We start from the raw sequence: 26,382 nt of genomic DNA, 5'->3' as shown, positions 1-26,382 counted from the left end.
CTAATAAATGTCTGCTGTGTAAACTGCCTTTCTTAGGGTAATAGGATAATGAAATAACGGATTTATGGACTGACTGAGTGCCGCGGTATATTGAAATACAGAGAGTGTGTGGTTTGAATGGGACTGATCTGAGCCTACAGTCACACTGTCATGACTGTTGTGGTTCATCTAGTCTTAGTGAATGTCTGGGCATGCGCGTCTCTGTGCATGCGTGCGTGCGTGTGCATGCGTGTGTTTGTGAGTGTGTGTGGTCAGGCATGACGCTGTGCTCCAGTCTAGCCTACTGCACACATTGTACAGAAGGGATAATCATAATGACATGATCTGTTCCTTGTGACTCCACCGAGCCGAGACGCAATGTTCTGTCAGGTTAGAAAATATTGTTAATGTGTTAGCATTATACTAAAAAGGTTCTAGTGTATTAGAGAATTGTTTAGAATATTCCAGAATCCTCCAGTGAATCTTCTAATGGGTAACTGTTCTAAGGAGATGTTCATTTCTAACTGGTCAGAAAGCATTCAAGAGCTGTTTTTTTTTTCCAGACTCTGCTATGCGAGGGGACAGCCAGAGTTCTCCCTATCTTGTCAGGTTGCAAAGTTCTTCAAATCCATAGTTCTTTCTCTTTGTGTGAAATTACAGGTTGTGGCCCTTGCTCCAGTCCAGGCTTGCTTCAACCCTCAGCATATTTTGCAGGCTTTAGTGCAACAGTATCTCCAACCCAGCTTCCTTTTCTGTTAAAAACTGGAGGTAGAGGCGCCGCTACAACGTTTCTTTTACACCTGCTATATGGAGATAGAATACTGCCAAAATGTTTGTATTCACAGCATACAACTCACAAATGTGAGGCACAATTTGTAAATACACAGCACACAATGTGGACATATAGTGACTTACATTTTCAAAAAAATTACGTTACCAATTATGCATGTGTGAGTTTAATGCTTTGTACATATGAATCACGGTTAGCAATCATGGATTTGCTGCTCTGTATTTATGGATTACGGTTTGCATGTGTGGATTGTACGCTGTGTCGGGGCTCACATTTGCGAGTGGTATGCTGTGAATACAAACATTTTGGCAGTATCCTATCTCCTTAGTGCTACCTCAGGCTGGTCTGTCTGTAACACACCTCTACTGATTGTAATCAGCTGACTCCCAGTAGGGGTGGGATGTGTGACTGGTCTTGGCTTTGGGTCAGGTCCTGATCACAGACTAATGTAAACACATCTCTCCCTCTCTTTCTCCATCTTTATCTGCAGCCTACATGTCTCTCAATTCTCGTTTCCTCTCCCTCAGGATTCTCTCCTTCTCACCTTTCAGCAAGGAACAGCGTTTTCCTGCCTCTGCACTTCCCCCTCTCTCCCCCTCTCTTCTCTCCCCCCCCCCCCCACCCCCTCCATGGGAAGGCCACTGCTTTCACCAGGCTGAATTCCGTTACTGTGCGCGCGCGTGTGTGTTTGCTCTTAGGCAGTGACGGGAGATGAAAAGGGTCAATGCTTTTGAAGCCTTTTCACCGTGTTCCTCCATTAATGGACAGAGAGTGGAGGGGAGGGAAGAATGGGGAAAGGGTTGCTAACACACGGGGAAGAAGAGAGAACCCGAGACGGAACTGAAGGCAGGGACGGAGATCCAAATGGACGATGACAGAAGAATGGGAGATAAGGAGACAGGGATGTTCATTAACCCGGAGACAACACAAGGAAGTCAGGCTCTCTGTAATGGGGTGCCTTGCTCTGTCTCTCTGTCTTTCCCCCGTGGTTTCATTCTCAATTGGTTCTTTCTTTCACGCCCTCTTTCAGAGAGGTACTCTATGTCCCCGCAGAAACATCTTCAACTTCACCCTGTGCTTACTCTCTCATTCATCTCTCTCCTCTCTCCATCTTCCAGCCCTTCTCTTTCCTTCATTCATCCCTCCCACCCCTGTCTTTCCTATTATCCTCCACCATCGTTTTCATTCCTCCCTCCCCTTTCCCATTCACTTTTTCCAACTCACCTCTCCTCTCTCTCTCCCCTCTCCTGCTTTCACAACTTTCCTTTCTCCTCCTCTTTCCTCCTCTTTCCTCCTCTTTCCTTACTCTCTCACCTTCAACCATCACAAACTTGATGTTCTAACGACTGATAATATAAAACGCTCTTTACACCAAAGCTGGACCTTTAACAACACACATGAAAAACGATAAACATGCGTGCGGACTCACATACACACACGCCTACACACAAAACCCAAAATACATGCCTGCAAACACACACACACACACACACACTGAAATGCTCTTTAGACCAAAGTTGGACCTTTAGCCAGCCCCAGGGAACATCTCTGTGTAAATGCTGATGTTACAGTCTGCTCTCTGATGGCATCTATACTGATTGTAGTGTGTGTGTGTGTGTGGATCTGATGGCATCTCTGATGATTGTGTGTTGTGAAGCGTGGGAACTCTGCTGATTTAGCCAATTACAGCTCAGCTAACGAAAGGTCACTATAGAATTGTTCTGCTCGCATGGGAGAGATGGAAGAAGAGAGAGATGAAGAGAGAACAAGGGAAAGAGAGAAAGAAGTACAGGGTCCACTTCAATAATGAGTAATATACCTAAAGCAATGTTTCTCAACAGGTGGATCATAAACCACATTTGGGTCATTTGAATGGGTTGTTTTGAATGGGTTCTGTGTATTCATGTGTTCAATAAATGAATCGTTCATTTATATCAATCAGTGTAGAGCTATTGGCATGGCAGTAAGTTATCCAACGTTCTTCATCAAGAATAAGGGCAATATGAAGTATGTTTTAGAATATAATTGGTATATCTACTGTCAAGAAATCATACATTTTCTTTTCAGATCATAGTTCTTTAAAAAAAAATTTCATGAATGTAAATATTCAGTTTCATCTTGGATACCTTAGGGTCCCAAGGAAAAAACTGTTGGTCTGCATTATTTTGGAACTGCAAAGAAAACTTCAGTTAACACTTCATCCTTTGAATTGGAAAAGAGATGTCACATTTTACAGCTATTTAAAAACAATCAACCACTATGATATCAATATGTGCCAACAGAATGTCCTTGACAGAATGTCCACAATTCAGACACCTCAACCAACGTTTCAAGGCCTCAGGACGAACTGAGACAACCCGGTCCAAACAAATTATCCGAAAGAATAAAGAAACATATTTCACCCTTTGGAGAAACAACAAGAACAAATCTAATGTGACTGAAAGCAAACTGAGAAATACTCTGACTAGACTCAGACCAGTTGTCTAATTGGATGGCCAGCTATGTCGGTACAGACTGGTTGTCACAATCCTGGCTGCCCGGAAAGGCAAGCTTGTACTCACTCTGCTCGTGGGGAGAGGTGGAGACGGAGCTGCATTTCCTTTCGCACTGTCACAAACACCCCGAGCAACCTTCTTTCCCAAAACGATCAGTCATTACAAAGTAAAAAAAATTCTGACTTGTTGAGACTGGCTTACTACCTTTTCTTGTATTCATTTTAATTATATAAGCTTATAATTGATTTATCAATGATTAAATAATACACAACATGACAACAAATACAGAGAGAATTGGAGGGAGGCTGAGAGGTGGAGAAAAGAGATGGAGAGAAGATGACAGGATGGTAGGAATACATGGAGATGGAGGGGAAAGATTGGGAAGAACAGAGAGGAGCGAGATCGAGGAAGGAAGTAGGTGGAACAACAAGCAATCAGATCAAGTGAAGAAGAAAGGCAACAGAATAGAAAAATAAAAAGGGAGAGGGAAAGCGGATGGAGTGAGAAGGCAAATAAGGCATTTGTGGAAGCTGTTAAGCAGGTCTTATCCTCTGTCATGTCTGCTGTGTTTGCAAGAGGTTTGGAGGAGATTGACACAGCTCTCCCTCCTACCACTCCCCTCTCTATCACTCCCTCTGTGTCTCTGTGTCTCCCACTGTCTCTCTTTATGTCTCCCAAATTAAAGAGGCTATATTGACATAGGTATTATATGTTTATATTGCTAAAGCAAGTGAAAAAACAAACAGACGACAGTTACACAATACACAGTCAACATTGCACTCACAAAATGTTATCGGTACAGTACATTGTGTTGACGGAAGCTTTGAGTGTGTGTGTGTGTGTGTCTGTCAGCTTGTTCTCCTCCACTGGGTAATTCTAGGGTCTGACCTTAAAAAAGTCAAACTTTCAATCACTAAAGGGAAAGTCACACGCTAGAACAACTCTGAGTCTCAAGTCAGTTTTTAACATTTGTCCAGGGGGGAGGTCAACTTCCACTGTTAAGGTTAAAGCAAATGTCTATAGGTAAACCGGAGGATTTGATTTGCATGGTTTTAGAAAAGGATACGAGTGCTTGGGGTGAGGTTGTGCAGCTGGGATTAATGTTTGACTGTAAGATGTGTTTCCAGGTTTTTTCCAATGAACATTCAGTGAAATTGTATGTGAGCAGAAGGTTTATGAAATGTGCATTTGGAGGGATCATATTTATGGGATCATACATTCCTGATTATTGTGCAAAAGAATATTTATGCATTTTCTGGTGTTTATACCTGATTTATTTTACTTTTACCTAATTTCTCTATCCATTTTTGTGATATCCAATTTGTGAAAAAGGCCTGGTTTCATCTCACAACTCCCAGCAGTTAGTTCTGGGACACTACTTTGGGACACACTCTGGGACATTTCTGAAGCATATCCAGTGCAGTTCTTGTTCTTATCACACAGGAATGTTTTACATGCTGACAAGGCAGGGTGAAAACACTTTTCGTTGAGTGTACATGAACTACCATTAACGAATGTAGAAATTAAAAAATTATGAACGAAGACATAAACAAATGGTTTATGATAGCCCTTACATTTACAAATGCATTATCTAACAGTGTGTAATGTCATTTGTTCAGATTGACACAGGACATAACCCCATGTCATTGTTTGCAGGAACACACAGTTTGTAATGTAATTTGTTAATGTTGATACAGGACATCAATTCATGTACTGTAGCTAGGTGTATGAACAATAGGCAAGTAATATAAACTATTCATAAGATAATCACATTTTGGAATACATTATTAATAAGGTAGGCTAGATAATGATAGTTTAATTTCATTCATTTATATTAACTAATGGTGAAGTATCAGTTCTAAATGGTTTAGAGCTACCAATGGGTCATTAGCCAATGATTGATAATGTAGGATAATTCCAAACTTTACTTGGGGGGACACAAAAATAATTAACTAATGGTGAAGTATCAGTTATTAATGGTTTATAGCTACCAGTGGGTCATTAGTCTGTCATTGTTAAGGTAATATAAACCATCACTTTACTTAAGGGGACACAAAATAATGACCTAATAGTTAGGTATCAGTTATTAATGCTTTAGTCCATCTCCATGGTTACACAGCGGGCAGAAAGAGTATGAACTAATGATTTGGTGTTAGTTAGAACACTATGATAGCACATAATCCTCCCTTTAACAATGACAGGATTAACAAAAAGTGTAGGCTATGAAGACAATTTGTATGACAACCACTCTGGACGCATGGGCATGGCAGGGCAACCCTATATAATTGCTAACCACCCAAATCTGGACATGCTGGCTGATTGCACTGCCCTCCTGGGGACCCTGGGCTAATTCACAGACATAATGTTGGGCATATTGGGCTTTTTTGAATAATGTCAGTTAGCTACTTGCTGGAGAGATCCATTGCAGTTAAGTTATTTTCAGTGTAGCAGAAAAAACCAATTGATTAAAGTGATGCATATAGAATGGATCCTACGCTAACTGCCTCGGTTTAAGAACCCTGTTGACTAATTAGCTACAGTAGCTAGCTTACTCTAAAGAATGTTTAACTGGTCGATGTCATAGCCTGTAGATCCAAAGGACGGCACCATCGTCCCATTGAGATGATGGAACTTTGTTTTGTGGGCATATTTTGTGTATAACTGCCTTTTGTCCCTGTCTGAACAGAATAAAATCAGCACCTCCCCTTCCCTACCTCTGTGATAAGCCTGGGGTGGAATCACTCCACCAAAGAAAGAATTGTAGTTGCAAAACCTCTTATATAACATACTTCTTAAACAATCTGGCAATGTTTTGCAATGCACTTTTTCTTAAAATGTTACCTCCCTCCCCTCCCGATTGGCCCCTCCTTCCTCCCCAACTCATCGTTCTCTCAATCCCTGTCCCACTCTCTCTTCTGCTCCTTCCATTCCAAACTTACTCATAACCAGAAACATTATTATTTTAATTTAAAAAATAAAACATATAATATGGACAACAGCACCGGTGAGCTCCAATTTAGTTGCTCAGCCTTTGGCAACTGTCAATAAATGGTTCTATGCTTGTGGCACCCGTCTTCTTGACATTTGGCTTTTTAGCTCAGTTATGGGTCCTTAGTAACTCCAGAACAGTCAAGATAGAATTCTTAAATGTAGAATTACAAACATACTGTTCTCTTCAATAAATTTGGCCACAGCTGCGTGTTAAGACTATTAGTTGCTCAATTCTATGCTTCCAGAGACCTTATCACATTCTCCCAACCTACTGGAGTAGATGAGTGGGGCTGCAAGGAAAATGCATTGAAATCTTCAGTGTTTCTCATCATGGGTGTAGAAACCAGACACAGTAAAGCAGTGTTTCTCAACCCTGCTCCTGGGCGCCCCACTGCCCTGCATGTGTTAGATCTCTCCCTGGTCTGTCACACCTGATTCAAATGATCAGCTCATTATCAAGTCCTTCATGAGCTACATCAGGTGTTTCAGGGCAGGTAGAGATCTAAAACACGCAGGGCAGTGGGGCGTCCAGGGGCCGGGTGGAGAAACACTGCAGTAAAGGAACCGAGACAGTCCTTTAGAAGAACCTTTTTTTTTATCCAGACGAGGCCACTAGGGCTGCTACTGCTGCCTAAAGTAGAGCGGGATATTCTCGACAGTCTCATTGAGAGGTTCTGGACAGGGGATGTTTGCATGTGGTGTTTCAGTTCCACTGTTAGTTCCTCTGATCCAACAAGTTGGATTCACGATCAATACAAAAGGCTAATCGACTGTAACACTCTGAACAGCGGGACAGAGATCTGATGTGTGTACCGTATGCATGTGAGTGCCTGTGTATGTAAGTACCTAGGTGTGTGTATGCATGCATGCACATGTTTGTGTGTGGGTGTGTGTGGTGAGGATATTAGCCCATGGAGAATACAGGTCAGTGTGAACATTCCACTCTCAGACATTTTTCTGCTGAACATAAACCTTTCTCAGGAGCAGAGCTACCTAAAGCTCACACACACACATACACACACACACACAAACCCACATGCACTCTCACACACATTCACAAATGCACAAACACACACAGACACACGCACTCACATAGGTAAATGTGCTAATGAACAGGAACAGCTGAGCATATTGAACAGTTTAGTGCTGACCATCTGCCCAACAGCACCTTGGGAAATTAACTTGACAAACTCAGCTAATCGGAGACAGAGAGAGAGAGAGAGGAAAAGAGAGAGACGGAAATGGGGGCAAAGTGGAGAGAGAAGAGAAAGAATGAGATATAAAATATTTTTTATTTTACTTCAATCATATATATAATCATTGCACTAAACCTGGTCAAACCCAACAAACCAGACAAAAAAATAGAACATAGGGAAATGGAGCTTGACCAAAAAACTATGCAATTATCACAGAAACGCACAAGGAAAAATCTCCTTATTGCCCTCCAGCAAAATGTGCCATTTGTTTGCACGTGTATGTTTTACCATGATAAGGAATGTTCCTGCTCTCTCACCAATCAACTGCATTACAGCTAAAAATGACAGACTACCACAACCGATTACTGGGTGCTAGCTATGCTAGTTTCCTCAAAAACATCAAATCCTTTTGGCTTTGCACCACTAAGAATGGTCCTCCTTCTGTCCACCTAAGGTCTGCATTTCATTGACCTCTTTATCGCAACTATTGGTGGCCAGGGCACCATGTATTACTCTCCACTTGAAGTCCACTGACATATGGCATTGGGAGTTCATAGAGCAAACTCCATCTGTACCCTGTTGTGCTCTTAGAGGCCAGTCCTCCCTCCCTCTGATGCCCTATAGCCCCCACCTATCAAACTCCCTCAGCCTGAGAATGTTAAAAACACGGAAAAAGAAAGAGATAGAGGCAAAGAAAAAGAGAGATAATGCCCCATACATTCTCTCTCACTGTCTCTATATTTCTCTCTCTCTCAATTCAAAGTGGTTTTATGCTCATATTCAAAGATGCTCAAACATTATGTTTACAATGCCAAAGCAAAGCAAGCCAAAAAAACACAATTACTGGGGGCATTTTTATTGAATCATCATAATATTAACCCTCTTTTAAAATAAATCTGTTTGCGTAGTCTGTGATTTTTCGCATCCATGGAATATTACATTGCATTGGCAGGCACAAGCAGTTGCAAAAATATGCACTCGCTATGAGATCAAAGTGCAGATTTGTGTAGAGCCGTGTGCAGAGCATATTTGTTTTTATTCTTTGCTAATGTGTTATTATTCCAGTTATACCACATTTATGGTAAGCAATTGGTAAATGATTACTTCCTAAAAGCTCACAAAATATGTACATTTAAAGCCATCATAAAATGTAATTCAGGTTAAGAGCTATTGTATGAGATTATGGCAATGTTGTATTAAGAGAATGGCTTTTATTAAGCGAAAAAGCCAATAAGCATAGATTAGCACAGCCAAGCATTTTTTTTCTGGGATTATATTTACCATGAGAATAATAATGCATTTTATTTCTTGAAGCTGTAATATACTGACAATAAAGTATGAGTTGTTAATAATGTAGTAGCTTTTGCATTTAAAATGTGATCAACCCCACTGAGCCTGGTTCCTCTCTAGGTTTCTTCCTAAATGTTGGCCCCTCTTAGGGAGACAACTGCTGTAAAAAGGGCTTTATAAATACATTTAATTGATTGGTTGATCAAATCTGATAATTGACAAAAATATAGCATGATAACATTTTGCATAATCAATTCAATCAAGACCATGTCAAGACCTTTTTTGTATGTTCTCAGGTTGTTCATTTTACTAGTACTTAGGACGTTCTGTTGCTTTCACAAGATAATGTTCTCTGGATGTTCTTTGTCTACGTCAGGGTCTTACAGAGGACTCAGTTTTATAACCATGCAAACAAAACTATCTTGGATGTACACAAGATGTTTCAAAAACGTCATTTGACCATATTTGACCATATTTGTCAAGTCCTGAGAATATCAGAGAATGTAAAAAAAGATATTGAAATGGTCTAGAGCCCAAAACTGTTTTAATGTGTGTATTTAGTATGTATTTTTGAAAACATACTCAGCCAGCAGCAGCTCTGGGCATCGAGTCTAGTGTTTACAAACACAATCGTATAGAGTTGGCACATCTTAAAGAAGCTAATAGACTGGTTTTTGTTTTTTTCTTCCTAGCTGCCACTAAGGGGACCAAATGACGCAGAAGAACTACATATTGTTGACCTTGTTATCAAGGAAAGACCACGTAAAAAGTACATCTAAATCTAGCTCCTTGATTGATTCTGATCACAATTTAAATAACAAAATACATTTTATCCAAGGTTCTGATAAATCAAACAGTTCCATTGGTTCACCTTTCAGCTACATTTCTATCAGTTTCTATCCTCCTAAATGTGGTGGTCAGTACATATAGTAAGTAGCTAACCATGACATGAACAGATCTGAACATCAACTAGTCACTAGTTGTTGTCCAATGTGAAATGTTGCTTCTTGTAATGTTTGACAGTACCCAGCAACCATCACATTGGGACCTGCGTTGGATTACTTAATTAACCAACAATGGTTGTGATTGCTACTAAGGGGGCTCAGAGTTGCCGTTTTGATCTTTTATTGAAACAAATTCAGTAAGTGATTAGGCTGTTTATGACAATACCCTGTGGATAATAGGATTGTCAAAGGCTTGAGATGAACAAACACTGTCTTTCTGTTCAGCCAATCAGAAGCTGCCACTGCTCTACCATAGTAACTATTTATCACTTAATCAAGTTTACTGAACAAACTTTCAGCAACAGCAATTGTCAGAAATTGTGTAAACAGAAATAGTGTAAACAAGAATTGTGTAAACAGATATTGTGTATACCCCTCTTATAAATGCAAAGAAGAAACCATTAGGCCAGAGGTGTCAAACCGGTTCCACGGAGGGCCGTGTGTCTGCAGGTTTTTGCTCTCTCCTTGTACTTGATTGGTTAATTAGGTCACTGATTGGTTAGTTTCTACCCTCACCTGGTTGTGTAGGTATGAACTAGGAACCAATTTATAGGAAAAACCAAAAACCTGCAGACACTCGGCCCTTTGTGGAACCGGTTCGACACCTGTGCATTAGGCGGTCAATAACAGTGGCTAAAGCCATTTAGAAAAATCCATGTCATGAATTTTTTCAAAACATTTTGAACATGACTACTGTTAAAACCATAGTTTAGCGAGAAAGGTAGAGAAAGAATGATTCTCTTCATGTTTTCTTAAGCAGATCAGATGTGATTGAAGAAATAGTAGGAGATTGATCTTTCTGGCATGTTCGTGGTAAACAGCGGCAATGAAAACTTTTATTAGAGACAGTATTGACCAGAGCCCCAGAAACCTGTTGACATTCTGATCAGAAAGAAAACATTGCTGCTTATCACTGCAGCTCTTACTCTGTCTGTTCTCAATAAAAACCTGGAGATGCAAGCGCTTGTTTATTATGTTCTTTTATGTCCCATCACTCTTATCAGATTAGTAGGGGGGCTATTTGTTGTTTGATTTAAATGTCAACACTTTTTTCAACACTTTTTTCATTTTCAAATCTTATCCTTTCTATTTTATTTATTTCTCTAAATTCTTAATGTTTTTCTCTCTCAGGTTTCCATCCAGACATTTATTTACGGTGGGGGGAACAAGTATTTGGTACACTGCCGATTATGCAGGTTTTCCTACATACAAAGCATGTAGAGGTCTGTCATTTTTATCATAGGTACTCTTCAACTGTGAGAGGTGGAATCTAAAACAAAAATCCAGAAAATTACATTGTATGATTTTTAAATAATTAATTTGCATTTTATTGCATGACATAAGTATTTGATCACCTACCAACCAGTAAGAATTCCGGCTCTCACAGACCTGTTAGTTTTTCTTTAAGAAGCCCTCCTGTTCTCCACTCATTACCTGTATGAACTGCACCAGTTTGAACTCGTTACCTGTATAAAAGACACCTGTCCACACACTCAATCAAACAGACTCCAACCTCTCCACAATGGCCAAGACCAGACAGCTGTGTAAGGACATCAGGGATGAAATTGTAGACCTGCACAAGGCTGGGATGGGCTACAGGACAACAGGCAAGCAGCTTGGTGAGAAGGCAACAACTATTGGTGCAATTATTAGAAAATGGAAGAAGTTCAAGATGACGGTCAATCTCCCTCGGTCTGGGGCTCCATGCAAGATCTCACCTCATGGGGCATTAATGAACATGAGGAAGGTGAGGGATCAGCCCAGAACTACAGGGCAGGACCTGATCAATGACCTGAAGAGAGCTGGGTCCACAGTCTCTAAGAAAACTATTAGTAACACATTACACCATCATGGATTAAAATCCTGGAGCGCACGCAAGGTCCCCCTGCTCAAGCCAGTGCATGTCCAGGCCCGTCTGAAGTTTGCCAATGACCATCTGGATGATCCAGAGGAGGAATGGGAGAAGGTCATATTGTCTGATGAGACAAAAATAGAGCTTTTTGGTCTAAACTCCACTCGCCGTGTTTGGAGGAAGAAGAAGGATGAGTACAACCCCAAGAACACCATCCCAATCGTGAAGCATGGAGGTGGAAACATCATTCTTTGGGGATACTTTTCTGCAAAGGGGACAGGACAACTGCACCGTATTGAGGGGAGGATGAATGGGGCCATGTATCGCGAGATCTTGGCCAACAACCTCCTTCCCTCAGTAAGAGCATTGAAAATGGGTCGTGGCTGGATCTTCAAGCATAACAACGACCCGAAACACACAGCCAGGGCAACTAAGGAGTGGCCTAATGAGTAAGATGCATCTCAAGGTCCTGGAGTGGCCTAGCCAGTCTCCAGACCTGAACCTTTAGAAAATCTTTGGAGGGGGCTGAAAGTCCGTATTGGCCAGCGACAGCCCCGAAACCTGAAGGATCTGGAGAAGGTCTGTGTGGAGGAGTGGGCCAAAATCCCTGCTGCAGTGTGTGCAAACCTGGTCAAGAACTACAGGAAACGTATGATCTCTGTAATTGCAAACAAAAGCTTCTGTACCAAATATAAAGTTCTGCTTTTCTGATGTAGCAAATACTTATGTCATGCAATAAAATGCAAATTAATTACTTAAAAATCATACAATGTGATTTTCTGTATTTCTGTTTTAGATTCCGTCACTCACAGTTGAAGATTACCTATGATAAAACTGCCTTTCTGTACAAATGCCTTTCTGTACAAATATTTCATTATTGTTTCAAAGTAACTTGCCACTGATGATATGTTGTGTGGTCCTTTCAAACAATGTTATATACAATACTAATGAAATTTATTTTTATTCATAACATGTTATATGCAATACTAATAAAAAAGTTTTTTTTTCATATCTTGTTATCTACAATACTAATAAAAATGCTAACCTTTTGGGGCAGTGAACAGTGGTACTGTCGAGCAGTGGAACATTTCTGGAATTAAGTCCATCAATGGCCCTCAAAACATAATATCAGGGTGCAATCAGTCACCACTGTAGAAAGAAGAAATGTATTGCAAAAGGAAACAATAACATGATAACATATTGGGTAAGATGGGCTGATCTGTGCACAGCAGATGAGTGGAGTTTGAGTAGGTACCAGCTATTTTCTCCAGTTAGGTTAGGTAGATGGTGTGAATGAACGGCACCCTGGGTATTCACAGACCCAAGGGGAACCTGATGGATTAGTGGGACAGAGAACCATTTAATTCACCAGTAGTCAGTTACCTGCACTTTCGTCTGCACTATTCAAACAACCTCAGGCCAGGACCCCAAGAAGCATTGAGCTAATTTTTTTGCCTTCATTTTCTGTCTTGGTTAATTTATGGAGAAAAAAAACAAGACTCCTTCAATACCTGATTGAACAATATTCACGTCTCTGGTTTCTTTATTTTCACCAGTCTCACTTTATTTTGTATTTTTGTTAGTGATAGACCTTCCAACCCATTTCAATGGGTAAAACAAAATGGAGACAGCAAAAAAGATTAGAATAAAAACTATGATTTTTTTCAATTTTCAGTGGTAAAGCTGACCTAACCCCTAAGAAAAAAAGTTCACGTGATAGGCTTGTTGCTTTTTTCCAATAAATATCTAGCAACATGATGATTGATGCTTTTCTGCCATGTGCCTTTTACTTTAATCCACAATAATGTTCTCAGTAGCTGTCCACTTTGATAAATGTACCAAGGCAATAGTGGACACATATTTTTTTTATATTAAATCGTTTTTATGACAAAAAGAGTCGAAATGTGATAGATACATACAATTTTGGATTTTTATTTGGTGTATGAAAATGTAATCAAAGAAGTACATTTCATGTGCATTGAACATCACATGCTACTTTATGTCTGCAAATCAGTTTGGTGCAAAAGCCACTGGAGGGAAAATGCATTTTCTTCATGCAGATTTTACAATATTAACTATGGGTTGAAACCTTTCTACCACTGCCCCCCCACCCACCTCTTCAGTGACACTGGTGAGATTCTTAATTACCCAATCAAGTCTTATTCAGAGTTTCATCTGGGTTCCAACCTTCATCTGACCCTTATAAGCTAATCCTGATTGAACTGATTAGCGCCATGTGCGTTTTCACATGTTTACTTCCAGTCAAACAGTAGGCGGACCTCCTTAACAAGTCTAGGAGCACCTCTTCACACTATAAAATATGACCACTCACTCACAGATTAATTACATTCAAATTACAAAAAACAACTCAACCAACACAGAAAACCATTATGAATGGTCATGCTTCGTTGGATGGGAAAAACACACTGCAACATGGGATACGTATTCGCTAGCAGCGGTGTGGTAGTGTGTATATCCAAACAGTTGTAGAAGTATGTACAGTACATGAGCTCAGAGCTGGTCCCTCAGTATTCCAACACGCTGTACAGCAAGTCTATTGGATAGCATAAGTACAATAGTAGCTTAACCGGCTTAACGAGGTGACTGTATGTGAGCAGCAACAGAGTCATCAGAGATACTGTATTTGAGACATGGTATCACTGCAGGGCCATGCAGAGTAGAATCCTGATGCGCAGGTGTCCTACACAAAGCGGTGTCCTATTAAAAGCTGTGTCCTATCTAAAGCTGCAGCTCGCTCTGGAATAAAGTGGTGTAACATGATGATGGGGCTCCAGAAATAGAACGGGGACAAAGACAGGCTAGTTACTGCCCAGAGGAGAGGGGGAGGAGAGGGGGAGGACAGGGGGAGGACAGAGGAGAGGAAAGGAGAGGGGAGGTGGTAAGGGCAGATTCTATATAAAAGGGAGATGAGCAAGGACAGGGAGGAGAAATGGAGGGGGAAAGGAGAAGAGGGAGGACATGGCGGAGAAAGACAGCGAGGTCTGAGGGTGCGGAGGTTGAGGAAAGGAGAGGCAGTGGGATTAGTATACCAGGGCAGAATGAGAGATCATACAACACAGACGCACGGATGTAGAATGTGCAACGGCAACCTTGAATGGCACCAAGAAACAGGCTTTTAATTTAATAACAGAATTCCAGCTTGCATCATCAAATGAACAAAGTAGCTGATATCTTCATGTTGCCCTGGTGCAGTGGCGACTCCTGATTGACTGTGTGGTACAAGCTGTGCCAAATGGTGATGGAATTTGTATATTGACAGGCATGTTTATTGCACCCTTCAAGCAATCAGGAATTGCTCAAATAAATAAAACTTGTGGCTAGTAATCTTTCACTCTGTTAACGTGCAGGGCTAGAATAAATAATGCTGGCAGTTGCAAGCTCAGGACTTAACGACAGATGTCAACAATGGATTATAAATTGCAATTAATGCTGCATACTATAATCAAATTTGACAGAAACAAAAAACTATGATGTTGCATGTTGACCAAAAATATGACTACATCAAAAGCTGGAACAATAACTTGCCAACTGCGGATTCTGATTCACACAAGAAATAAGAGTGATGTCTCATCTAACAAGAAGTAACTTTAAGCATTGTTGCCGAGGTTGCCTGACTAGATGGCTAATCTCAATGACAACAAAGTGATATGTATTTCTAACGATAATTTGGCCGATGGCCAGCGCTAAACACAAGCTGGTTAGCAAAACAATATATATTTATTATTTATTATTATTGCATATAACATGTTATGAATAAAAAGCATTTTTATTAGTATTGTATATCAATCAAATTTATTTATAAAGCCCTTTTTACAACAGCAGTCGTCACAAAATGCTTTTACAGAGACACCTGGCCTCAATGTCTGGGACATATATTTATATATATATAATTTAACCTGTTATGAATAAAAATACTTCTACACTTGACAACAACCCAGAAAGCAAATAGATCTGTCTTACAGATAGCTCGCCAACAGACCAATAGTTCATTGCTAGCTGGGATGGTTACTGCTTAATTACTTCTAGGGACCACCAAATTAGGCTACAGTTTATACAGTATCAGAAACATGGTTAAGTGAGCACCACAGACACACTGGACACAAGAAAATATACAGCATGTTTCTCAAATATCAGATGTATGTATATAAGAAAATATAAATGTAATAACACAGTGTTTGTTTGTGAGATCGTGCTCGTGTTTCATGTTTATGAAAGTGTAATGATTAATGCTGATTAAAAAAAGCTAAAACTAATTTACATAGTAGAGAATACTTATTACAACCATATTATGAGGAACTACAACCCCTAACATAGACATACAGAGACACACAAGGAACTACAACCCCTAACATAGACATACAGAGACACACAAGGAACTACAACCCCTAACATAGACATACAGAGACACACAAGGAACTACAACCCCTAACATAGACATACAGAGACACACAAGGAACTACAACCCCTAACATAGACATACAGAGACACACAAGGAACTACAACCCCTAACATAGATATACAGAGACACACAAGGAACTACAACCCCTAACATAGACATACAGAGACACACAAGGAACTACAACCCCTAACATAGACATACAGAGACACACAAGGAACTACAACCCCTAACATAGACATACAGAGACACACAAGGAACTACCACCCCTAACGACAACCATACACACATAAAACATTAGACTTAAAAGAAGAATTCCACAGCTGCCTTTATCAGTGTGACTGTGGCAGTACGTATGTTCAAGCTGGTGCGTGTGTATCTGATAGAGTGTCTCCGTGAAGGATTGCTGTTTTCAAAGTTCATTTTTGGTGAAACAGGAATGTAGACAGTTGCCATCATGGAGTATGGGAGTTGTGCACCACTGTTGTAACGTCAATACAAGGTCCAACAGATACGTATAGGAAGACATTGTTTACTCCTTTTGCCTCTGGTCTTGTGGCTCTCTGTTCTCTCCCTGCCCTCCTCATCGCTCCCTCACCAGCTCTCCCTTGTATTCTGGTCTAACGGAACGACTCTCTCCTTCTAGATCAGCGGATACCAGCTAGTTCAAACAATACTTATCAAAGAGATAACAACACACACAATAAACACACATACACATTCACACACACGCACACGCTTACACAGAATGAATACAGTCATAATCTACTGGGTGAGAAAACAATCATACAGATCTGAGTCTTGGATGCGTTCCTCCTTTTCAAGCCAGCTATGTCTTTACTTGACCAACTGGAGAGGACGGGAGGAGGAATGGGGAAAGGGCGAGGAGGGGGAGCGGGTGGGGGGAGAGGTTGGGGGGAGAGGGGAGGGGGATAGGGGAGAGGGCGGGGAGGGGGAGAGAGGAGAGGTTGGGGGGAGAGGGGAGGGGGATAGGGGAGAGGGCGGGGAGGGGAGGGGAGGGGAGAGGGTGGGGAGTGGGAGAGAGGAGAGGGTGGGGGGAGAGGGGAGGGGGAATGGGGTGAGGGCGGGGAGGGGGAGAGGATGGGGGGAGAGGGTGGGGGGAGGGAGACACTCACCCTTGTTCAGTGGGAGTAATCACTGTGTCTACTGGAGTGTACAGAAGGAAACTTTGGGTCTGTTAACCACACACACAGTATGAGTGGAAATCAATGAGCTGTACACACACAGAGACAAACTCCCAAAGCCACACACGCAACACACTGACCAACACACACACACACACACACACAAACAGATGCATGGCCGCATGCATGCTCATTAATCCGGATAAATCCTATCTGTTCGTCACAGAATACATGTGTTAGTGACCTCTGTTTGTGTCTCTCTCCGGTCCTTGTTAGTACAATACCACACTATAACATATTAATCCTAATGAAATGATATGTGGTGGTTTAACGTATAGTTGTTTTTATTATCAATCCTGAGAGGCCAGGAAATACTTTTGGTCTGGAATTACCTCTGCAAGGCGCAAGTATGGAGCCAAGCTGGAAAAGCAATTCATGAACAGAGATGAACAGAGATGTTTCATCAGTTTGGAAAGGAATTACAGAGTTCCCCAACTGCAAACCCAATACCCCGCTGTAAATGTGGATCTGGCTAGGCCAAAGAAGCTCAACAAGTTTTATTTCAGATTTAACTCTATAAGACCACCAGGAAACCTACTGCCCACTACCCCACTTCCCTTCTCACACCTACCCCAATCTCCCCACCCTCCATTACTCTGCCTTCCAGGGAACGCCTCCAATCAAGCCTATCCCTATAGCTGTCCTTCACCCACCCTATTCTATCGCTTAGCCAAAGCAAACAGTCTATTGCAAGAAAATTGACTGTTGAATTTCGGGCTACACTAAAAGACTAAGTTGAATAGCTCCCCAGTGCTTCAGCATCAATATATGAATCTCTTCAGTTTGCAGTTGAACAAGACCCCAAAATCTGAATAATTTACTAAACCTTAGCTTACTCTAAAACAAAATCCTAAAATAGCCCAGACAATTCCTCATTCAACCAGTTTGAATAGAGAAAAGCAGTAATTATCTTGTTTTGAGTCACTGTAACAGCAGTGAGCATGTAGAAAAGTAAGAAAACCAGAAAATTGTCTGAGGAGGTCCGACAAAACATTGCAGCCAAGCATGGACAATCTCAAGGCTATCTCCAGACCTTTCAATGTTCCTGTTTGCACAGTATGTAACGATATGAAGGCGTGTAAGGCCCACTCCTCTGTATTCAAACTCCTGGACGTGGCTACAAGGAAAAACTTGATGAAAAGGATTGTTCAAATGGCAAAGAAAGCGCATTGATAATTCGCTACGAAGATTAAATCTGACCTTCAGATACAAAGAATGACAGTTTCAACTCGAACCATCCATCACCAAATCAATGTCTGGAGTTGTACAGGAGACCCAGGAGGACTCCACTGCTAAGATGAAGACATAAGAAAGCCTGACTGCAATTTGCCAAAACACCTGAACATACAACAATCCTTTAGGAACAATCTCATGTGGACAGATGAGATGACTTTTTGGTAAGGCGAACCATCGCTATGTTTACAGAAAACAACATGAAGCCTTCAAAGAATAGACCATTTTCCCCACAGTCAAACATGGAGGAGGTTCAGGGATTTTTTCGGGTTCCTTTGCTGCCTTTGCAGGTATTTGGCGGCTTGATCATGTTGCTTGGCATCATGAAATTGGAAGAATAGAAAGTCATTTTGGAGCACAGTGTCGAACCCAGTGTCAGGAAAATGGTTATCGGTCAAAGGTCATGGGTCCAGCAGGACAGTAAAAAGAAACACAAAACTCAAAAAGCAGAAAAAATGCTGCACTGTTCTGAATTATATAATAGTTTCTGAATGTAAAATAAAGTTTATGTAATATTAAGAAATTAAATAGCTTGGTCAATTTCAACGTATTCTTAAAGAACATTTTGAGTAATTTGAAGAAATGGAAAGGGTGTGAATACTTCTTACCAAAGCTGTGTATATATCTATCAGTACATATACATATATATATATGCATATGCATATGCATGTAAGCATATGTTCCTTGAGTGCTTAGTCCTGTCTCTCTATTTTAACCACTCAAGCCTTCAACATGATCTTCTAAGAAAGGAGAGAGAGGGATAGTTCCCTTTGCTTAAATAATACTGTTGCCTTTGTAGAAATAAGGCTTGCATTATTAATATTTTTTCTGGCACTGACTTTGCTGATACTTCATTGAGGAATATGTAATGACTATTACCGGGTTATTTTACAATTTATATACTATATAAGTTGTTCTTGATATAAATGTCTGCAAAAAGATGAAAAATATTGATATACTGTATACACTCATCAGGGATATCTCAGCTGCTAATGCTCACTCAAGTTGAGAATTCTTATAATGAAAGACCTACCATCATTTTTACTTCCTCTTTACAGTAATATTTATATGACTTCATAGCTATTTTTCCAGTAATTGTTCTTCTAAGAATTTTGAAACAAATGCCTGAACACTGATCTCTTTAGTGTTTTGCAATGAAGATGTTAATATGTACCGTACCTCTCAGGAATTACGCTCATATGTAATTATTTTGTAAAGCACAATTGCATTTAGTAGGAAAATATATCGATGCAATTATGTTCGCTATCTGCATTTCCTCTGTTCTTTTGGTCAATAATGTTTCACTGTTCTGTTGCTCCTTATTGTTTCACTATTATGTTGGTCCTTAACTTAATCGGTTAAAAATGCAAAACACCTTGTTATGAATAAAATATCCAGTTATGGTAAATTTAGGGTTAAGGTTAGGTACTGCATGACAGTACTGCTGTTAGTGATAGGAATTATGTTAGTGTTAGGAATAATGTTAGGGTTAGGAATAATGTTAGGGTTATTAATAATGTTAGCGTTAGGAATAATTTTAGGGTTAGGAATAATGTTAGAGTTAAGAATAATGTTAAGGTTAGGAATAATGTTAAGCTAGTAATAATGTTAGGTTTAGTAATAATGTTAGGGTTAGGAATAATGTTAAGGTTAGGAATAATGTTAAGGTTAGGAATAAGGTTAAGGTTTGGAATAATGTTAGGGTTAGGAATAATGTTAGAGTTAGGAATAATGTTAAGGTTCGGAATAATGTTAAGGTTAGGAATAAGGTATGGGTAAGGAATAATGTTAGGGTTAGTAATAATGTTCAGGTTAGGAAAAAGCTTAAGGTTAGGAATAATGTTAGGGTGAAGAATAATGTTAACCACAGCCCCCCCCCCCCCCCCCCATATAGCACTGCTGATATGTTGACGTTATACGTTATAGCACTGCTGATATGTTGACATTGGATGTTATAGCACTGCTGATATGTTGAGGTTGGATGTTATAGCACTGCTGTTATGTTGACGTTGGATGTTATAGCACTGCTGATATGTTGACGTTAGATGTTATAGCACTGCTGATATGTTGATGTTGGATGTTATAGCACTGCTGATATGTTGATGTTGGATGTTATAGCACCGCTGATGTGTTGACGTTGGATGTTATAGCACTGCTGATATGTTTACGTTGGATGTTATAGCCCTGCTGATATGTTGACGTTGGATGTTATAGCACCGCTGATGTGTTGACGTTGGCTGTTATAGCACTGCTGATATGTTGACGTTGGATGTTATAGCACCGGTGATGTGTTGACGTTGGCTGTTATAGCACTGCTGATATGTTGACGTTGGATGTTATAGCACTGCTGATATGTTGACGTTGGATGTTATAGCACTGCTGATATGTTGACGTTGGATGTTATAGCACTGCTGATATGTTGACGTTGGATGTTATAGCCCTGCTGTTATGTTGACGTTGGATGTTATAGCACTGCTGATATGTTGACGTTGGATGTTATAGCACTGCTGATATGTTGACGTTGGATGTTATAGCACTGCTGATATGTTGACGTTGGATGTTATAGCACCGCTGATGTGTTGACGCTGGTTGTTATAGCACCGCTGATATGTTGACGTTGGATGTTATACCACCGCTGATATGTTGACGTTGGATGTTATAGCACCGCTGATATGTTGACGTTGGATGTTATAGCACCGCTGATATGTTGACTTGGATGTTATAGCACTGCTGATATGTTGACGTTGGATGTTATAGCACCGGTGATGTGTTGACGTTGGATGTTATAGCACCGCTGATGTGTTGACGTTGGAAGCTAATATTCATACTGAACGTAATTGCGTTTTCCAAAGTAGTTATATTGGTACGTAATTCCTACAGTGCTGCACTGATATGTACTTATATGTACAAACTGTAGCAAAGTAATCGAAAAATCAGCAACTATAAGGAACAGGAGACATCAGTTCAAAATGGATGAGCTCATTCTGTCTCTCTCCTATTCCTAATCTCTCTCTCTTGGTAAAATAGCCCTCCCCTCTCTCTTTTTCCTTCTCTCTCCTTCATTTTCTCTCAGGCCAGCTATGAATGCATTTCCTGGTGTTACATTGTCTTAGTCTCCTGGTGATATGCTCTCCCTCTTTCTTCCCTCACTTCTCTCTTCTCTCTCTCCATTGTTCCCTTCTTCCCCCTATCTCTTACCCTCTCTCCTCTTCTCTTTCTGTCTCCCACCCTTTTCTCGATCATCTCTCCCTTGTCACTAACCTCTCTTTATTACTCTCTTCAATATCCTCAATCTCTTGCTCACCCCCCCCCCCCCCTTTTTCTAACTATTGGTCATCTCCCTCCACTTCTCTTTCCTATCTCTCTCTGATCTCTGTCTCCTTTTCTCTCTCCTTCTCCGATCCCACTCTCCCCCCTCTTTCTCTCACCTCTGTTGGCTACATTGCCGTGTCTCCTGATGCTCAGTGTTATAAAGCAGAGGGCCAGACAGAACAAGATAGACTGACATCAGCTGGGACACTCATCAACACCGCATGGCTGGTGTGTGTGTGTGCGCACGTGTGTGTGTGTGTGTGTGCGCGTGTGTGGTATGTCGTGGGGTTATCTGCTTGTGATTCCTCCTGATGTTTACTATGATTGCTTTATCACACAGAGACAGAGAGAGGCATAGGGGAAGGAAGTGGTGGGAGAGAGAGAGAGAGACAAGGCCAGAAGGGCCTTATACACTATCAAAAACCACATTAAACTTGACATCTCAATCAGGATCTGGCTTAAAATACTTTGAGGTCTAGGATCCAATTACCAAGTTTTCACCAAATGGGATAAACAGCCAATAGAGAAAACGCGTAGAATTGTGCTAACATACTGAATCCACAGAGTGCGACGTGAAAACCCCAAGTAATGCATGAAGAGCAGAACAAGAACTATCCCCACTAATTATGAGAAGACAGAAAAGAGCTGTAGAATTGTATGGCCATCTAAAGGAAAGAATAACACTTTACATAACCAAGTCTTCATCTACATAGAGATGAACCTAGAGATGCCCATGAATCTTGGAGATCTTTTCATAACCAAAGAGACCCCATTGATCCCCAGGACAGCCGCCCAGTAAAACCCACACAAATTGTGCTAAATGAAGACAAAGCTGAGATGGGGTTGGTTTTACACACCTTCCTCAAAGAATACTTAGACACATGCAATAACATACATTGGCCCTCCCATATCATAATAAACATTCAGTCCTGGCTGATTAACTTCACAGGGAGGTGAAAATGTATAGTGATTAGCTTAATGTGCATTTTCAATAAATATTGAGTGTTTTATTCCGGTGACTCTGGCTGATGCGTGGCTCCTGTTTGATGAATAAAATAAATCTTGCTCTTATTCATAATAATCTAGTAGTATAGACTTCCCAGACAATGTATACGAATTGTTGGCTGGAGTGAAGGGACAAAGACTAGAGCAGGTACATTTGTTCCATTTGACAATGGGAACACATCAAACTCTACCTTTTTATTCGGGAACATGAAAATGTAAACGGAAAAAAAACTTTCATGTCATCCCACACTACTCTTTATAAGTGAGTTCTGGGAACATTTACATGTTTATGCAGGTTTAAGAATACTTGTATGATGGTCGGTGCCCCTTGGGATGGAAACCTAACTACTGAGGAGACTAAAGAGTAAAGAGGGGGTGACTGAGGTGGAGAGATTAAACTAGAGAGAGCAGAGTAAAAGAGATAGGGCAGAGACCGCTCCTTATTTTCTCTCTTCCTTTAAACACCTCTCACCCCCCCCCCCTTCCTCATTTCATAATTAGCTTTTTCTCAACGCACTTCACACTTGTTGCCATAGTGATAGGCAGAAGGGCTGAATGCCCCTTTGTCTCTGCTGCTGCATAACCACGCGCTTGCACACACATACACACACACACATTCACACAGACATGCACCACACACAAACTCACATACACACACACACACACACACAACACACACACACACACACACACACACACACACACACACTGCAGATAAATCCTCACATTATGTTTTAAACACAGTTACAGCAGGAGGAGAGTATGAAGACTGTGATTAACTAATTTCGCTGCCTGAGGCACAGTATAGTTGGTGCGTGTGTTTATTTGTGTGTGTATGTGTGTGTGTGTATGTGTCTGTGTTTGCTTCCAATAATGTAATAATCATTATGATTGCACACAACGCAATGCTGATACTTTAGAGTCAATGCTCTGAGTCAGACACTTTAGGGTCAGTACTCAGAGTCAGACACTGTAGGGTCAGTGCTCATAGTAAGATGCTTTAGGGTCAGAGCTCATATTCAGATACTTTAGAGTCAGTGCTCAGAGTCAGACACTGTAGGGTCAGTGCTCATAGTAAGATGCTTTAGGGTCAGTGCTCATATTCAGATACTTTAGAGTCAGTGCTCATAGTCAGATACATTAGAGTTAGTGCTCAGAGTCAGACACTTTAGAGTCAGTGCTCAGATTCAGATACTTTAGGGTCAGTGCTCAGAGTCAGACACCTTAGAGTCAGTGCTCAGATTCAGATACTTTAGGGTCAGTGCTCAGAGTCAGACACCTTAGAGTCAGTGCTCAGATTCAGATACTTTAGGGTCAGTGCTCAGAGTCAGACACCTTAGAGTCAGTGCTCAGTCAGATACTTTAGAGTCAGTGCTCAGGCTCAGTGTCTAGTCTGCTCAGTGCATCCACGTGAGAGCTAATAAACTCACTGATTATTTACTCATTAATTGCAATTTAAAAAGCCACAGGTGTGGGAAATGTACATTGAATTACCATTTTCACCTGTGCGTGTCACCTTGTGTGTCTGTAACAGGCCAAACATTCAAGGGTATGTACACTTTTAATCAGGGCCATTTGGGTGATTTCTGTAATCATTATGAGGAGCCAAACAATTATGTGATAATAAATGGCTTCATATGATCACTATCCTTATCATCATGTTTTCAAGTTCAATGCCAACATTTAAACATTTCTGCCAGGGTATGCAAACCTATGAGCACAACTGTACCTATGGGCAACTAGGTTCATAGTTCATAGTGCTGGATTGCTTAGGGCTTTCACAGCCCTTACTGATTTGTTGCCTCACTGGTTTGTCAGCATATTTATTCTCAAACCTATAAGACCTAAGATAACATAAAATAGAGGAAAGACATATTTGGGCTTTGAGAAATATTTTTGTAAATGCTTTTCTTATAAATAACATTCCTGTACGTTTTAGATTTCTCATTATAACAACCGTATCTCAGTGAAATGCCAGCAGGGCACTGAGCATATACCAAATGTTTTATATTTAATTTAGGTCAAGTTGATTTAGCTCTTTGTGACCTTAAAACTCTTTAGAAAAACAAAGCCATGATGGTGCTGTTTTTGCCATAATATGGACTAGTACCGACATAATGATGGTCTTCTGTACACCAAACCTATAAAGTCACAAAACAACTAATTGTAATATGGACTAGAAACGGAGTAGATGGAGAAGGACTATAAAGAACAGGAAAGAAGGGCTGACCAATGGACAGACAGTAGAAGAGATAGAAATGGACAGTGTGTGATAGAAGAGGACAGATGGACAACTGCTGCTTTCATAGAACCTGGTATGAGTTCTGTCAGTCAGATATAAACAAATCACAGCATGGGATAGGACAGAAAGGCGGAAGTTAAAGATACAAAAAAGAGGTGGATTGATCCGGGGGTGGGGGGTTGTGAGAAATGGATCGAAGATATGTCGTGACCAACCCTTTTATGTTAGCTAAAGAGACTTGTGACCCAGGTCTGAATCAGAGAGACAAGGTGAGAGGATAGGAATAAAAATCTGCAAACATTTTAGAACCTTCTGTGAATCCTAAATGGTACTTAAATTCTTAAAAGTAATGGACCCACAAATTCACTGTTGAGCTTCAAAAGATTACCACTGCTTAAAAAGCTTCCTCTAGCTCCTGTGATATGCGTATACATGTTTTTTTTTTCCCCCTCCAGACTATTCTGTACTATTTGACTCATGTACTATTTCGTGTGCTAACTAATGCACCCTAACAGTCCACCATGGTATAAGCTTGAGCCTTGACTCTGCCGTTAAAACGAACGGGCTGCTTGGAAGCCCCATGGACACTGCAAATTGGCCCGTGTGTCCTGGGGAGCCGTGTCAGCGGGGATCTCATGGTCCCATCATACTGCTGCTACTCCTCTCCCTTGGGTGACTCACTTTTTTCAAAATCTCAACACAATTTGTAAATGTGAAACGGAAGCACTTCCACACTCTGTGGAAAGTTAGTCCACAGATAAATGGGAAAATTATTTCTACAAAGATATCTTTGATAAAATCTCTCATTGTTCGTCTTTCAGTAAGTGGGTTAAAATGCTTGTGAATGCCAACAAGTACAAGTGAGAGGTGGGACTGAGTACTGGGTGTCTGAAATTGAACAAAGTTGCATATTTGCAACTGGCAGTGCAGGCACTTGTTGACACTAAGACGCGTGAAAATGTAAATTCAATGTGTTAGGCATAGTGAAGATTGGAATATTAAAAACTGCATGGGTGCTTTAAAATAGTACTCATATTGGAACGGGCAGTAGTTGTTATGGACATTTTGAACTAAGGTGCATTTGAGAAATGTCTGTCTTTCCATTGGTTGGTGTGTAAAGTTTTACTTTGATTGTGACACACATGTCTGTTTAATATCAAAGGATTATTAGGTATTTGGGCCATGTCCTCCTGCCTAGACAAAGAAGGGTGTCAGCCCTTTCTGTTCCTTAGGAATGTAGGAGAGGGGGGTATTTGTTTAGGGGGGCATCCTTGACCGGCACCAGCGGATTAGAGGGTTACTTGTAAATTTGTATAACCCATTAGTGTCTATCTGTTGTTTGTCCAGATGCTATGAGTCCTCCTCAAGAGT

Source organism: Esox lucius, chromosome 14, assembly GCF_011004845.1.
Source record: "Esox lucius isolate fEsoLuc1 chromosome 14, fEsoLuc1.pri, whole genome shotgun sequence".
NCBI lineage: Eukaryota > Metazoa > Chordata > Actinopteri > Esociformes > Esocidae > Esox > Esox lucius.
Note: the sequence above shows the minus strand (reverse complement) of the source record.